Source organism: Lepidochelys kempii, chromosome 12 (genome assembly GCF_965140285.1).
Source record: "Lepidochelys kempii isolate rLepKem1 chromosome 12, rLepKem1.hap1, whole genome shotgun sequence".
NCBI classification, from domain to species: Eukaryota; Metazoa; Chordata; order Testudines; family Cheloniidae; genus Lepidochelys; species Lepidochelys kempii.
The window spans coordinates 3,948,459-3,963,222 of NC_136391.1; the positions used below are offsets into that span (position 1 = coordinate 3,948,459).

The following is a 14,764-nucleotide window of genomic DNA, read 5'->3' on the forward strand; positions in this document are numbered from 1 at the left end:
TCGTACCTTCCAAGTTCACAGAACAAACTGGCCAGTCATCTCGGCAGATCATTTCACAATCACGAGTGGTCCCTCCACCTCCAACGATGGGGGTTTCCCCAAATAGATTTGTTTGCAACAAAATACAACAGGAAGTGTCACCAGCTTTGCTCCTTCCTGAATCACAGCCTGGGCTCACTCGCAGACGCCTTTCTCCTCCCCTGGAAGGACCATTTGCTTTATGCATTCCTGCCCTTCCCACTTATACACAAGGTCCTGCTGAAGGTGAGAAGGGAGTGAGCATCAATGATCTTAATAGCAGTGTGGCCCGCCAGTATTGGTTCACCACACTTCTAGACCTGTCGGTGGACACGTCGATAACCCTGCCCACTTGGTCACCCAGGACCACGGCCACCTCCAGCATCCCAATCTGTAGTCTTTCCATCTCTCAGCATGGAAACTCCATGGCTAAACCCCTCAGGGCTCACATGCTCAGACCCTGTTAGAGAGGTCCTCCTTAGCAGCAGGAAACTATCCACTAGGGCCACCTGTCTGGCCAAGTGGAAAAGATTCCCCATTTGGGCATTACAAAAAGACACTCCACCCTTACAGTCATTGATTCCCTTTATCCTGGACTATTTGCTGCATCTGAAACAGCAAGGTCTGTCAGTATCATCAGTAAAGGAGTACCTGGCCGCCGTCTCAGCTTTCCACCCCGGTTCGGCTAGTCACTCTGTTTTTGCAAACCCCATGGTGGGCCGCTTCCTCAAAGGATTAGATAGGCTGTACCCTGAAGTAAGACAGCCAATTCCCCCATGGGTTCTCAACCTGGTGCTTTCTAGGCTAATGGGACCTCCTTTCGAGCCCTTAGCAACATGTTCTGTTCTCTACTTTTCCAGGAAAGAAACGTTCTTGGTGGCTATAACTTCAGCCAGGAGGGTGTCTGAGCTTAAGGCCTCAAACTTGGAGCCCCCAGACATGGTCTTCTATAAGGACAAGGTGCAGTTGCGACTGCAGCCAGCCTTTCTCCCAAAGGTAGTTTCGCAATTCCACATGAACCAGGACATTTGTCTTCCTGTGTGTGTGTTTTCCCTTAAGCTGCATGCTAGCAACAGGAAACAAATGCTCCCCTCCCAGGATGCCAGACCAGCATTAACCTTCTACATTGAAAGATCAAAGCCATTTCAGAAATCATCCACTCCACAATTGCAATGAAGAGCTGCGCTGAAGGGGCTTCCAGTTTTGTCTCAAAGGATCTCTTCTTGGAACACATCCTGTATCCGGGCGTGCAATGATTTAGCAAAGATACCTGTTCCTGCGCTGACAGCACACTGCACAAGGGTGCAGGCATCCTCAGCAGCTGTCAAGGCTGATTCCCCACTCTGGCACTTTGAGTGCAGAAGGTGGGGGCCTGCAAGGATTTTAAAAATTAATACTGGCCACTCCAGGCTTGTATTAAACTCCCAAGGTTACAGCTTCTCTCTGACTTCGGATGGATAGATGCTGCCACCACCCAAGTGCAAACACACGCACTCCTTTTGAGAACCCAGGAAGGAACACTTGAGAATTCCTTCCTGTGGGGTACCCTCAAGCCCTTTCACCCCCCCCTCCGCCCCCCGCCTTTGTGGAAAGAGCTGAGGAGGAAGGGAAAAAAAAGGAAATCAGCTGTTGCCTCCAGCTAACTAAACAACATGCACAAACCTCTAGGATGCACAAACCCAGTCCTGTTCTTGAAAAAGGTAAATTTCATTAAAACCAAAACCCATAAAAATGCGTCTGAAATTTAGGCATTTGCCAGATTTAAAAAACCCACTTACAAAATTTAAACATCAAGAATAACCTTTTTGAGGTCCAGCTTTAAAGGTTACAAGCAAAACAAAGGCATCTGAGGTTAGCACAGAGGAGTCCACAAGCCATAAAGAAATAAACCTAATCGTGTCTTGCTAGACATTTCCTGATCTATTTACATATTTGGGTAGTTCTAGGTATAATCTGATTTCCATACCTGTCAAAAAGCTTTTTACAGCATAGTAATAGCCCTGACTTTTCCCTGTTCCCTCTCTCTGGACAACAACCACAGAACACAAAGGGAAAGCTTTTTTCCCAATTTTAAAAAGTTCTAGCCCTCCCATTGGCTCTTTTGGTCAGGTGCCCACTCCCTTCCTTTTACCTGTGGGCTTGTTAACCCTTTACAGGTAAAGCAAGTAGAGAGCAACCACCAAAAGGGATTCCGTAGCTGACTGGCTGGGTGCCCACAAAAGGGAGCTGTCCCCCCTCTCATTTATCATGGCTGCATTACTGGCACAAGTCCCCATTCAAGACATCTGCAGGACAGCGACGTGGTCATCGATCCACACCTTTACATCATACTATGCCATTACACAGCAGGCCAGAGACTATGCCACATTTGGCAGAGCGGTGCTACAAACTGCGGTCCGCTGAACTCCAACCCCTCCTCCTAGGAGATGATTGGGAGTCACCTGCTTGGAATCGACATGAGCAAGTACTCAAAGAAGAAACTGTTACCTACCTTCTTGTAACTGGTGTTCTTAGAGATGTGGTGGTCATGCCCATTCCAAAACCCACCCTCCTTCCCCTCTGGTGGAGTATCTGGCAAGAAGGAACTGAAAAGGTGGCGGGTCAGCAGGGCCCTACATACGCTGCCATGAGCGTGTGATTCCAGGGGCTCCCCAGCTGACCTGATGAGTACCGCAAGGGGAAAAGCCTTCCAATGACTGTGCATGCGGCATGCACATACCTAAAATGGAAGGGACCTGAGCAACGCATCTTGAAGAACAACAGTTACAAGAAGGTAGGTAACCATTTTTCTTCTTCCTCGAGACGTGTTGGTCATGTTGATTCCATTCTAGGTGTGTGCATGCCCAGGCACTGTTGTCGGAATTTTTTGCTTTAGAGTTATCTGTAGGGCCGGTTCTGACGTCCTCTGGAGCCCCGTGCTCATGCATTGGTATATGAGGCGCCGTCGGCCCTACGCACTCTCAGTTCCTTCTTACTACTCATGACGGTTGGTCGGAGCGCCTTCCTCTTGCTTTGCAAGTTTGATTAGCGGTTTCTATTAACCTAACTGACTGTTCTTTTTGTATAAAGTTGACAATAGTTAGTAATTAGTTGTTAGGTCTTAATTGAGTTAGAGTCCCAGCAGGGACTTTGCCCTGGGCAGGGCATGCCCTGGTCCCCCGGCTTCAAACCGTGCTCAGCTTGTAGTAAGTTTGCAGGTTAGCGACCCCCACAGCAGTTGCCTAAAGTGTCTGAGGGAGTTGCGCATGAAAGATAAGTGCAGAATCTGCAAAAACTTTAAGCCGAGGACCCAAAAAGAGCAGGACATTTGTCTTCAAGCCCTCCTCATGGAGGCTGCACTTTGCCCGGTGTTGGAACTGTCCCGCTGCAATTCAACACCTAGTACATTGGTGTTGGTCCAGAGCACCCTGCCGGCACAGAATTCCTCCCGGCGCTGCTCCCCCTCACCGGTGCCCGAGAAGCGCCAGAGAAAGCAGCATGGCTCCCCGGCACAGGGTAAAGATGGGGGGGTGTTGAGCAAAGGACCCTGTTTGGGCCTCTTGCTCATCCCAGAGCTCCAAGGTGGTATCTCTCCAGCTGGATCCCTCAGCCCGCCCAGAGATCCACCTCCAACTCCTGGGAGCGGTAGGGGACCTCAGCACTTGTTAGTACCTTTGATGCCTGAGACTTTCCAAGCGGCTAGGGACCTTATGGCCCCTCCAGCACCACCTATGCTGCGTCCAGCAGTAGATACAGCTAAGGCTCCCCAGTCCAAGGGCAAGCTAGCCATCAGTCCGCCTCAAAGGGCAGTGGACAGTCATCGGTCTCTGGAGCAGAGGCGTTGGTCCCCGGCCAAACGTCCCAGGTCTCCAATACTGCGTTCGCGGTCCCCGCTGATGCAGCGCGGATCACCCGCATCAGGGCACTGGTCTCCATGCTCCCAGTACCCGCCCTCCTTCTGTCAACCAACACCCCGGTGAAGGTCTCCATCCCCCAGATGGCCTTTGGTGCATCAGTCACCACTGATGCAAAACCACTCTTCACCAGTCCCTGCTGCCCCACCACCAGTCACCACCTGTTAGGCACCGGTCCCCCATTCCTCGAGTCAGGAGCCAAACACAAGCTTCCACGCCCCACCCTCCTTAGGCTCCGGAGACCAGCACGGCACCTGCAGCGAACGCTTGGCAACAGGAGTCTGCCACTGATGCCGGCGCCGTATTCTCACCACTCCTCCCTTGCCGTGAGAAGCAACTGGCGGTACCAGGTTCAGAACATGGCATGGATCCTGACGCAGGGCAGGTGCTGATGCCAAAGGAGCCCTTCCCGGTGAGGAAAAGTGCCCCGAACCCTCCCCCCACGGTGACGACATCGCCCTTGTAGTGGGGCCCTGGCGCTAGCCACCTGGGCGGCTTCAGGGCGCACCGAGCCCTCCGGGGGAGGGCGGCTTCCAACCTGGGTTTGGAGGCTGAGGGGCGGGTGGAACCACTGTGCGCTCTTTTTGGCATTTTCATGGAGGCCGCCTCGGCGGGTTGCAGCGCCAGCCCGTGGAGGGGTGTTGGGGATTGCGAAGGCATTTTGGCAAACCCCTTCACCTATGCCACCCACATCCAAGGGGGCCGAAAAGAAATACTACGTCCCTGCCAAAAGGTGTGACTATCTGTGCACCCGTCTGCTCCCTGGGTCGCTAGTAGTACCGGTGGCGAACAAGAGGGATAAGTAGGGGCAGGCTAGTGCCAAGCCTTAAAATAAGGATGCTAAGAGACTGGACCTTTTTGGAAGAAAAATGTATTCAACGGCCAGTCTCCAGTTCCGGGTGTCAAACTATCAGGCCTTGTGGGGGAGATGCAACTTGAACTTATGGGATTTCCTCAGTAAGTTCAAGGACTCCCTGACTCAAGACCTCTGCCAGGAGTTTGCAGCCCTTCAGGAGGATGGCAAGATGGTCGCGAGGGGCTGACTCAGCAGCCCGAGTCGTTGCCTCGGCCGTGGTGATGAGGCAAAGTTCCTGGCTGCAATCCTTGGGTCTATCCCAGGAAATGCAGTCCTCCATCCAGGACCTTCTGTTTGAAGGGAATGCTCTCTTCTGACTGATGCGAGGCTGCATGGCCTGAAGGATTCTTGAGCCCCTTTGCACTCGCTTGGCCTCTGCCACCCAGGTCCTGGGGGCCTTCTTGGCAATGTGCCTTTAAGAGAGAGAGAGACAGGGTTTAAATGCAGTCGCCCCTTTTCCTCCCATTCGCCTGCCCAGTCCAGCTAGACATTCAGGGGGCTCGAGACAGGGGTTTTGGTGATGTGCACGAGGACGGCGCCCCAGTCAGACTCCAGGATCCACCCTCTACAGTCAGCATGGTCTCAAATAATCTCAGACCGTTGGGTACTCAGCATAGTATCCCTGGGCTACACCCTGCAGTTCTCGACCACTCCTCCCTCCCACCCCCCTTCCCTGTCCCTCTTCAGGGACCCTTCTCACGAACAACTCCTGGTTCAACTCCTCCTATGGCTGGGGGCAGTAGAGGAGTTCCCTTGATACTTGAAGGGGAAAGCGTTCTACTCCCAATATTTCATAATCCCAAAAGCAAAAGGAGGACTAAGACCCATTCTGAACCTATGTCGCCTCAACGAATATTTCAAGAAGTTGAAGTTTCGCATCAATGGATCCCAGAGACTGGTATGCTGCTCTTGGCTTGAAGGACCCATATTTCCATTTTCCAGGGGCACAGACGGTCCCTCCGTTTTGTGGTGGGCCAACGCCATTTCCAAGTCCCTGCACTATTCTGCGGCCTCTTGTCTGCTCTGAATGTGTTCACAAAGTGTATGACACTAGTGGCTGCTTACCTGAGGTGTCGAGTGTTCAGGTTTATCCATATCTCAATGACTGGCTCCTCAAGGGAATGTCTCAGGCCCAGGTGCATAGGATCCTCGATCTGGTGCACTCCACCTGTCACGATCTGGGTCTGTCGATTTAAATGAGCAGAAATCATCTCTGACCCCTGTGCAGTGTATAAAGTTCATAGGAGCGATACTCAACACTACACAAGCCGGAGCCTTCCTCCTGGAGGCCCGTTTCCAGACTATGTCCGACCTAATCTCTCACGTGAGGGCCCACCCATTCACTACTGCCCATATGTGTCTGAAGTTGTTGGGCCACATGGCAGCTTGTACTTACGTGGTGGGGCACACACCGCTTTAGCTCAGACCCCTGCAAGCATGGCTGGCATTGGTCTATGTCCCCAATAGACAAGATCTGAACTGGGTAGTCATGGTACGGATCACATCTAGTCACTCCTGAAGTGATGGTCGGCCCCCCGCTCATTGTTGGAGGGAGTTCCCTTCCCGGTCCTGGCCCCATCAGTGACCCTGGTCTCTGATGCTTCAGACGTAGGTTGGGGAGCTCACCTGTGAGTCGTTGGTCACAAGATGATCATGCTCTCCCCACAAACATCAGAGAGCTCAGGGTGGTGTGCTTGGCATTCCAGGCATTCCTGCCTCACCTGAGGGGCAAGGTGGTCCAAATCCTGACGAATAATACCACTACAGTATTTATTATCAAGCAAGGCGTAGCCCACTCGTCAGTCCTTTGCCGAGAAACTCTCGGGTTGTGGGACTTTTGTGTGCTGCATGCCATCCATCTCATGGCCTCGCACCTTCTAGGGGCCAGGAACGTGTTAGCAGATCACCTCAGCAGGACCTTCTCATCTCGCCACGAATGCTCACTCCATCCAGAAGTGGTCAGTGTGATCTTCAGAGTTGTGGGACTTATTCGTGTCCAGGCAAAATAGGAAGTGTCACATCATCTGCTCTTTGTGGGATTGACGGAGGCTCCCTGTCCGACGCCGCCTTGCTCCCATGGTTGGGGGATCCGCTATACACTTTTCCACCAGTGCTTCTAATCCAGAGTCCTCATGAAGATCAAGCAGAGAAAGGCAAAGGTAATCCTGATAGCTCCAACTTGGCCTCACCCGCACTGGTTCAGCACACTGCTGGACCTCTAGGTGGCTGCTCTGATGCTGCTCTGGTCGGACCTGCTGTCCCAGAACCACAGCCAACTACTGCACCCGAATCTAGAAGTTCTGCACCTGATGGCTTGGTTACTGCATGGTTGAATGTGGAAAAGCAGGCATGCTTGGCCAGTGTTCAACAGATCCTGATGGGCAGCAGAAAGCCCTCCACTAGAGCGACCAACCTGGCCAAGTGAAAACTGTTCACACGTTGGGCTTGGACCAAAATCTTTGGCCCAAACGGGCCTCACTCCAGTCAATCCTGGAGTATCTTTTGCATCTCAAGCTCCAGGGCCTGCCTCTTTTGTTGGTTAAGGTCCCCTTGGCTGCTGTTTCAGCCTTCCAGTACAGGGCAGGTCAGTCTTTGCTCATGACATGACGGTCTGGTTTCTAAAAGGTCTGGAGAGACTGTACCCTCAAGTCCATGACCCTGTCCCACCTTGGGACCTGAACCTCGTGCTATTAAGGCTCCTGGGTCTTCCCTTTTGAGTGATTGGCTTCTGTTCCCTTCTGCTGCTCTCGTCGAAGGTCTCCTTTCTGGTGGCAATATCATCAGCCTGTGGTGTCTCTGAAATTAGAGTACTCATCTCAGAATCTCTATACCCAGTGTTCTATAAGGACAAAGTTCAACTGCGGCCACATCCAGCCTTTCTGCCCAAGGTCTTTTTGCAGCTTCATACTAACCAGGACATGTATTTACCTGTCTTCTTTCTGAAACCTTATAAGTCAAATGAGGAGAGTAGACTGCACTCTCTCAATGTCAGGAGATCATTAGCCTTTTATATTGAAAGGACTAAGCTGTTTCATATGTCGATGCAGCTCTTCGTCACGGTGGCAGACATAATGAAGGGCCTTTCTGCTCTGCTCAGAGAATTTCATCGTGGATAACCGCCTGCATCAGGTTTTGCTATGAACAGGCAATCGTAACCGATCCTTCGACCAGAGTACAAGCCTCATCGGCGGGCTTTTTGGCCCAGGTGATGATTCAAGATATATCTGTAGGTCCTCTACCTGGTCATCCATCCATACATTCATGTCCCATTACATGATCACCCAGCTGGCCTGGGACAATGTTGGCTTCGGTAGAGCAGTGTTGCAAGCTGCACAACCATGAACTCTGAGCCCACCTCCAGGGGTACTGCTTGTGAGTTGCCTAGAATGAAATCGACATGAGCAAGCACTCGAAGAAGAAAAACAGTTACCTACTTTTCGTAACTTGTTCTTTGAGATGTGTGTTTATGTCTATTCCATGACCCGCCCTCCTTTCCTGCTGACAAGTTGCTGGCAAAAAGAACTGAGGGCCCAGGGCCAGCAGCGCCTGATATGCTGGCACAGGATCACGGGGCTTAAGAGGGCGCCAGAGCCAGCCCTACGGATACCACTAAGGCAAAAAATTCCGACAGTGGTGCACACACCTAGAATGGAATGGACATGAGCAACACGTCTCGAACAATAGTTACGAAAGGTGGGTAACCATTTTTTCTCCCAAATAGCTGACCATTGCAAATACCATGTGCCTTTTCTCAGTGCCTTTTCTTTTATTTGCATGCATAGATTAGCAGGGGGGAAGAAGCGCTTTAAAGCTGGTGTGGCCTTTGTGGCCATTGTTGCAGTGAGTTTTGCAGCTTTACAGTTCAAATGAGCTGTTTGACATTATGTACCGAGAATCTGGAAAGTGAGCTTGGAGCCTCATCTGGGCTGGATATCTCTAGATACTTTCTGGAGAGCCAAGAATGGGCACTCTGCCTGCAATTCTAATTCTGTGTTCTTCAGGTCCTTTCAAGGGGAGGCCGTGCTTTCCACACCTCTTCATTCTGTTGCTTATACAATGGAGGAACTGTGTTCCCCATCACTCCTACTTTCCTTCTAACCATCAGCACTTATCTGAACAGTGGTTATAAGGACCACATCTGGTCATGAACTCTTCAGAGCTGCAACTTCCTTTTCCAGCTTACACTACTCCATCCTGTGTTGAGTGTGCAGATGCTTCAGCTCTCTGGTGAAAGGTCTGGCATTTTTCTTGGATCCCATTCAGGAGCTGTTGAAAGAAGACTTAAGATTGTACTGTGTCCCAGGGAGACTTCTCTGCCAAGCTTTGGGAGAGAGGAGGTGAAGAGTACAGGGTCTGCACCCAGGTTAAATGCCTACACTGTTCATTTTGGTCCACAAGAACATTGGATGTTCCCGTTTGCTCTAATTAATGCCACTGAAGCCAAGCTCTAGGATTGGTGTTTGTAGCACGTATGAGCGGAGATGGTTCTTCGCACAGCTACCCACACTCCAACCAAAGAGCAGCGAAGCGCTCGTGTTCTTTGTTTTCAGCATCATGCTTAGTAAGTTAGCAGCCGATCTGGCAGGTTACAAATCTGCAAAGTCTAAGCTTAATTGAAGTTTACACTTCTTTTTAATTAATCCACAGTTTTCTTAACGCCTCTTCCCACCTGTGTCTTACACATCTTCATATAAATACTGGAGTGCTGATCCTAAAATTTTATTGCTCTAGAATGTGCAAGCACCTTGCAGTGACAGAAGGAGAGTGGGAAGGCCATGGAGTTAGAATAGCATTGAAATCATAATATGAATGAGATCTTGGGCGGTGGGTGGGTAGTTCTGAGTGGAGATATGGCTTTGCCTTCTCTAACCTTGTTAGCTCACATCTTCTTTCCATTTAGCTTATAGATCCATGAAGCTCTCCATATACAAAATATGTGAACTCTGTCATGGTGGGGTGTCATGCAAAACAGATGTTCAGAGGGTTTGGGAACCATTCAAGAGAAGTGTCATCTTCCTCCAGACGTACCTCTGTGAAAACACTATACAATCTGCTTTAATTGCAGCGCTTCTAAACTGATGTGTAATTCCAGGCTGGAAAGTGTTCGATCTTCGATCTGCAGGATGAAGGAATGTACCTGAAAGTAAATGAAATCTCAAGTAGGTTGTTTTCAGTTCTATGGGATGTCTTCTCTGGCTGTGGAGCTTTGGCCATCTTGTAGTCCACTTAGATTGTAAGGCCCTTGGGGCAGGGACTGTCCTCTTATTTTTGTGCAGCGCCTAGCACAGTGGGGCCTGATCCGTGACTAGGGTGCTCTGGAAATTCAAATAATATATATAGGCTGCTCCATGTTTGGGGTTTGATGTAGAGCTCAGTAAGGTGACCTGGGGAGGGGACTAAAAATTACGGAGGCAGGGCAGCTAATGAAATAAGTAGCTGGCAAGATGAGCTCAAATAGTTAACTTTATGGTAGTATTTGAAGACATTCCAGAGAGGCGTGTGGCTGATTTTTGGCTGGGAATGCTTAGGATGCAATGAAGCTCCACCGCAAAGGAGGTGGAAGAGCCAGCTGAATCTGTACGTCTCTGAAATCTAATTGTGAAAATGACCTTCATGTACAGAGCTTAGACAATGCCTGTCAAAAGCCCTGCAATGCCTCCATGACTGTAACATTCAGCTACCTTGGCCAGGCGTCGACAAAGAAAGAAACCTAACCATTGGGAACTTTCCAAACGAAGCCCTCCAGAGAGGGCTACCAAGAATTAAAGGGAGCATGGGGGGAAGGCATTGATCCAACAGTGCTCTACCCCAGTAAGCTTAGGATATACTCTGATGGGAATGTGCTGTTGTTCAGAACCCATCTGTTCCACCAGTGTGTAAAGTGAGAGTGCTCTTCCCTTTCTGTTTTAGGCACAGTACTCCTAGACACAAGTGGACTCTTGCTATTTATTGAAATATGGACCTTTTTCATTGAAAAGCTCCACGAAACGAATGTGAGGTCTTCTCAGCTGTTTGATCATGTACAGCCGTAATACTACATTTTTCAAAGTTTGCCTTTGTTCCCAACCTGGCATCTTCATCTTTCTCCCTCTTCAAGAAAGAAGGTGAAGCTGGGACAGCTCTTTTTGTTCAAAATTTTGGTTGATATATTCTAGATCTATTGAAATTTTTTTGCATAGATTTGTTGCTGAGAAAAATCCAGTGCAGTTTTGGATAAACACATAATTAAACACTGAAAGACCTTGATAGCTGGCAAGGTACCAAGGTACCTCTGCTTTTCCACCCCCAAAATGGGAGATGACTTCCGCTTTTTCTCCATGTTGTCGTGGACTTCCTACAGCAACAGATTGCTCTTTAAAGTGATATGTTTAGCCTAACTGCACATAGGTGCTTCTTCCCTTCTCCCTCCTGATCAGCATTTCAGATGCTCTTCCCCTGGAGGCACTGGTAGACCCGACGTCACTTGGATTTCAAGGGGAAAAACTGGACCAATATTTGGATCGCCGTGGCTCTGCAGAACACAGATTGAGGGCAAATGCTTGACGGTGGTGATTGCATGCATAAGGCTGAGCTGATTGTCAGTATGCCATGAGAGAACCATTCCTCCTTGACCTCAAATTTTGCTGAGACATGGAGAGGGAGTTTCTCGGTCACTAGGAAAGCTATGAAACCAAGTCCTGAAATCCCACAACAGAACCCTCTCAACAAAATAAAACATTACAATGCTTCTGTGCTCACAGCTGTGAGATCTGGACACCATACAAATGGCATATGAAACCGCTAGAGCCCTTCCATATGCCGTCTCTGCACCATTATGGGGAGCCTCTGGCAAGACAAAGTTACCAACCTGGAGGTTCTCCAAAATTCAAATACCACAAGCATCAAGACCATGCTGATAAAAGCCCAACTACGCTGGGTTGGACACATCATTTGGATGCCTGAACATGGACTCCCCAGAAAAATTTTCTGTGAAGAATTGGACATCGGAATCAGGCCGCCCCAGAAAGCACTACAAGGACAGCATGAAGAACAGCACACCTGTTGGTGCATAAAACGGGATAATCTCAAGAAGGCTGCGTTAAATAGATCAGCCTGGTGACACACAACACTCATATATAGGTGGGCCTTGCATTGAGGGTCAAAGATCAGATCGTAATTTGTTCCTTTCTTGTGGAAGGGAGTCCTATAGCTAGACCAATTCCCAGCACAGGCTCGTTGTGTCCTTGACGCTGTCAGTTCCAGAGTGCGGGAGGAACGCAGCAGACATGGTCATGAGGAGAGAGAGCGGCCTCCTTTAAGAAGGGTCTGACTTTTAGGTCCAAATTTCTGCCTGTGCGATTGAAGAGATGAGTGCCTGATGGGGATCGACTGTGGTTGGGGAAAGTCCTGCCTTGAGGGGTGGAGCTGGCGATGGCGTTCAGCTGGGGTTTCTCCTAGGGTTATGTTGCTGGTTTGTTTTTGTTGTATTGTGTAGACTGTGAGCAGTACATTATTCCAGCAGATAAATTAAAAATCAGCTGATGTGGTGCATCAGCTCTGGGTGACATCATATCCCCCTCAGTGTCCACCAAGGGCATCCACTTTCAAGCTTCCGGATCCCCAGCTGTCAACCTCTCTGGTGCTGAAACATGTGTCTGTCTCCATCCTAACTGGGGCTTTTCCAGACTGCACAGCTCCCTGCGCCTCTGTGGTTTTCCAGCAGGTGAACCTGTCTCAGTAGGCCTGCTTTGCCTTCTCTTTGGAGGCTATAAACAGCATAATTTCCCATAGGTATAAGGTACCACACATTTCTTAAGCAAGCACATTTATTTTAAGGTGAAAGCGTTAGACAAAAGATATTACAACAATAAAAGAATTTACATACATGTTAATTAGCTTACCAGAAATCACCCCAAGTCCAGCAAGGGCTCTCGCAGGTGATCAGTCCTTCAAACCCCACCAAGGCGTTTTCTGTGGCCGCAAGTTCATGACCGCTCTTAATTCAGAACAAGCACCCCGATGAATAGGTCAAGTCCTTCCATCCCTTCCCAGGAAAGATTGGGGCCCCCTTTGGACAGAAGGTCTGGTCTGTTTGCTGGATCTTAAAGCTGGCCCTGAATCAGTTAAAACTCATGCTATTTATCCAAAAGTCCTTTCTTTGCTGGTCTCTGAGAATCCACTCTTAACCAGTATATGTAGTCTCTCCAGAGGTGTTGCATCCTGAGTGAATTTGCCCAGCCACCTCAACCCCACTGTCCTTAGCTCCTGGAGGATTGCAGTCCCCCTGCCCCATGAAATTACATACAATCCCTAGCCCATAACGATATGCAAACATCATTCAGTAAGGCTTGTCCAGGATAGTGCAGGGAATTGCCATGCCTGTCACAGCTTTGGCGACTTCTGCTAGGACTCTAATTTGGATCCGGTAATGAACAGCTACTCAGTGCGGTCTGCAGAGCACTAGGGTGACACGCTGTGTTTAAAGATGGGCTGGTGCATATGGTGTCATCTGCAGTGTTTCTATTTTGAATCTCCTGTGAACAATGAGGAACAACTGTGCTGGCTATATGGAGGGTATGGATATATTTCAGCTCTGGTTAATGTATTCACTTGAGCACGTGCACCTTTGTATTGGAATATTTTGTTTTGGCAGTCTAGTATTATTTATTTATTTATTTTTAAAATCTGGGTCATCTTGCCTGCAGCTGAGAGGGAATACACTACTGTTGTTAACACTTGCTTTCTGGGAGCTGGCCATTAAAGGTTATTCAAGAGCATAGACTGGGATCTCAAAGGCCCCTAAGGGAATGGGTGAAATTCAATGGGAACAGATGCCTGATTCCCCTAGTTTCCTCTGCACATCCCAGCCATGTTGGTGTCTCATTTCATTTCCCCCTGGGATTTGTACGTGTTTAGCTCTTGCCGGCTGGGAGACTGAGCATTACCCAACTTGTGCCAAAATCTGGATCACTGACATGGAGACCATGCTGGCCCTACAAGAAACCATTCCGTAAATTTGCAGTCTTACTTTTCACTATGCTTTTAATTGTGCTTTTAATTGTGTACCCAGCTCAATACAAATGGATTAAAAAAATCATATTCTAAGTTATCATTTGATCTGTTGAGAAGTACCAAAGACTTTGCTCCTCTCTGGCTGGGCTCTTTGGTAGTGCCCTAGCTGTATCATTATGGCCGTTGCACTCGCACACACTCGGGCACGTACACACACACACACAGAGCAGTCCTCTTGCTGGAGCATTAGGGGTGTTCTGTTTTTTAAGCAGCTCCTTCATTAACTTATTTTAAAATGTCCATTTAAACCATTGGCTTTGATGGCATGTTCCAGTAACTGAATAAATTAAGTAAATACCATAGTTCCATCACTTGAAAGCAATCATTATTGGACAACTTCTCTGAACTTCAAAGGTTGAAGTTTTTGGGGTGAAATTGTCTGGGTATCCTGAACTAAGAAGTGCATTTTTCATGCCTCTCCAGCTAACTGGCCTGCCAACACCCTTACACAGTTCAATTAACATGCAAATAGTATCTTATCAAGTTATCACTTGTCTCTCAGTGAATTGGCTATGTGAATTAAGACTTCTAATTCTCTTAAGTGTGTAAAATAACTCTCAGATCCATAGGGTTGTAAAGTGATAGTGCCCATGGTAATAACTATAATACTAATAAATTATACTAGTAACACCTAAAGCCCCAAATAGAGATCGGGACCCAATGTGTTAAGTGCTGTACAAACACACAGTAAAAGACGCTACTTGCCCTGGAGAGCCTGCAGTCTCAAAGGGTGGGAGAGGAAAACAGAGATTAAATGACTTGCCTAAAGTGTCTCAGCAGGTTAGAGACAGAGCCTGACGTGAGGTGCCCTATCCACTAGGCCGCACTGCCTCTGTGCTCACTACTGACCTCTGTTTTTGATCACCAAATGAAAGTATCTTTCTGATGCATGTTTCCCCACACACCTACCTTGTCTCCCAACAAATTCCCTGTAAAGAGGGAAAGG

The 14,764-nt window shown here is 48.8% G+C and overlaps 1 protein-coding gene and 1 long non-coding RNA gene across 9 annotated transcripts in view; one reads left to right on the forward strand and one right to left on the reverse strand.

Moving 5' to 3' along the window:
• The window catches only part of VAC14 (VAC14 component of PIKFYVE complex), a 202,864-nt gene that overhangs the window by 92,929 nt on the left and 95,171 nt on the right, over positions 1-14,764 (forward strand). The gene's annotated exons all lie outside the window — the stretch shown is intronic.
• LOC140896082 (uncharacterized) lies at positions 4,798-13,225 on the reverse strand. The gene is made up of 3 exons (XR_012154446.1): positions 12,648-13,225; positions 5,833-5,951; positions 4,798-5,180 (listed from the first exon to the last, which is right to left on the reverse strand). It is a non-coding gene; the product is annotated as an uncharacterized LOC140896082 (long non-coding RNA).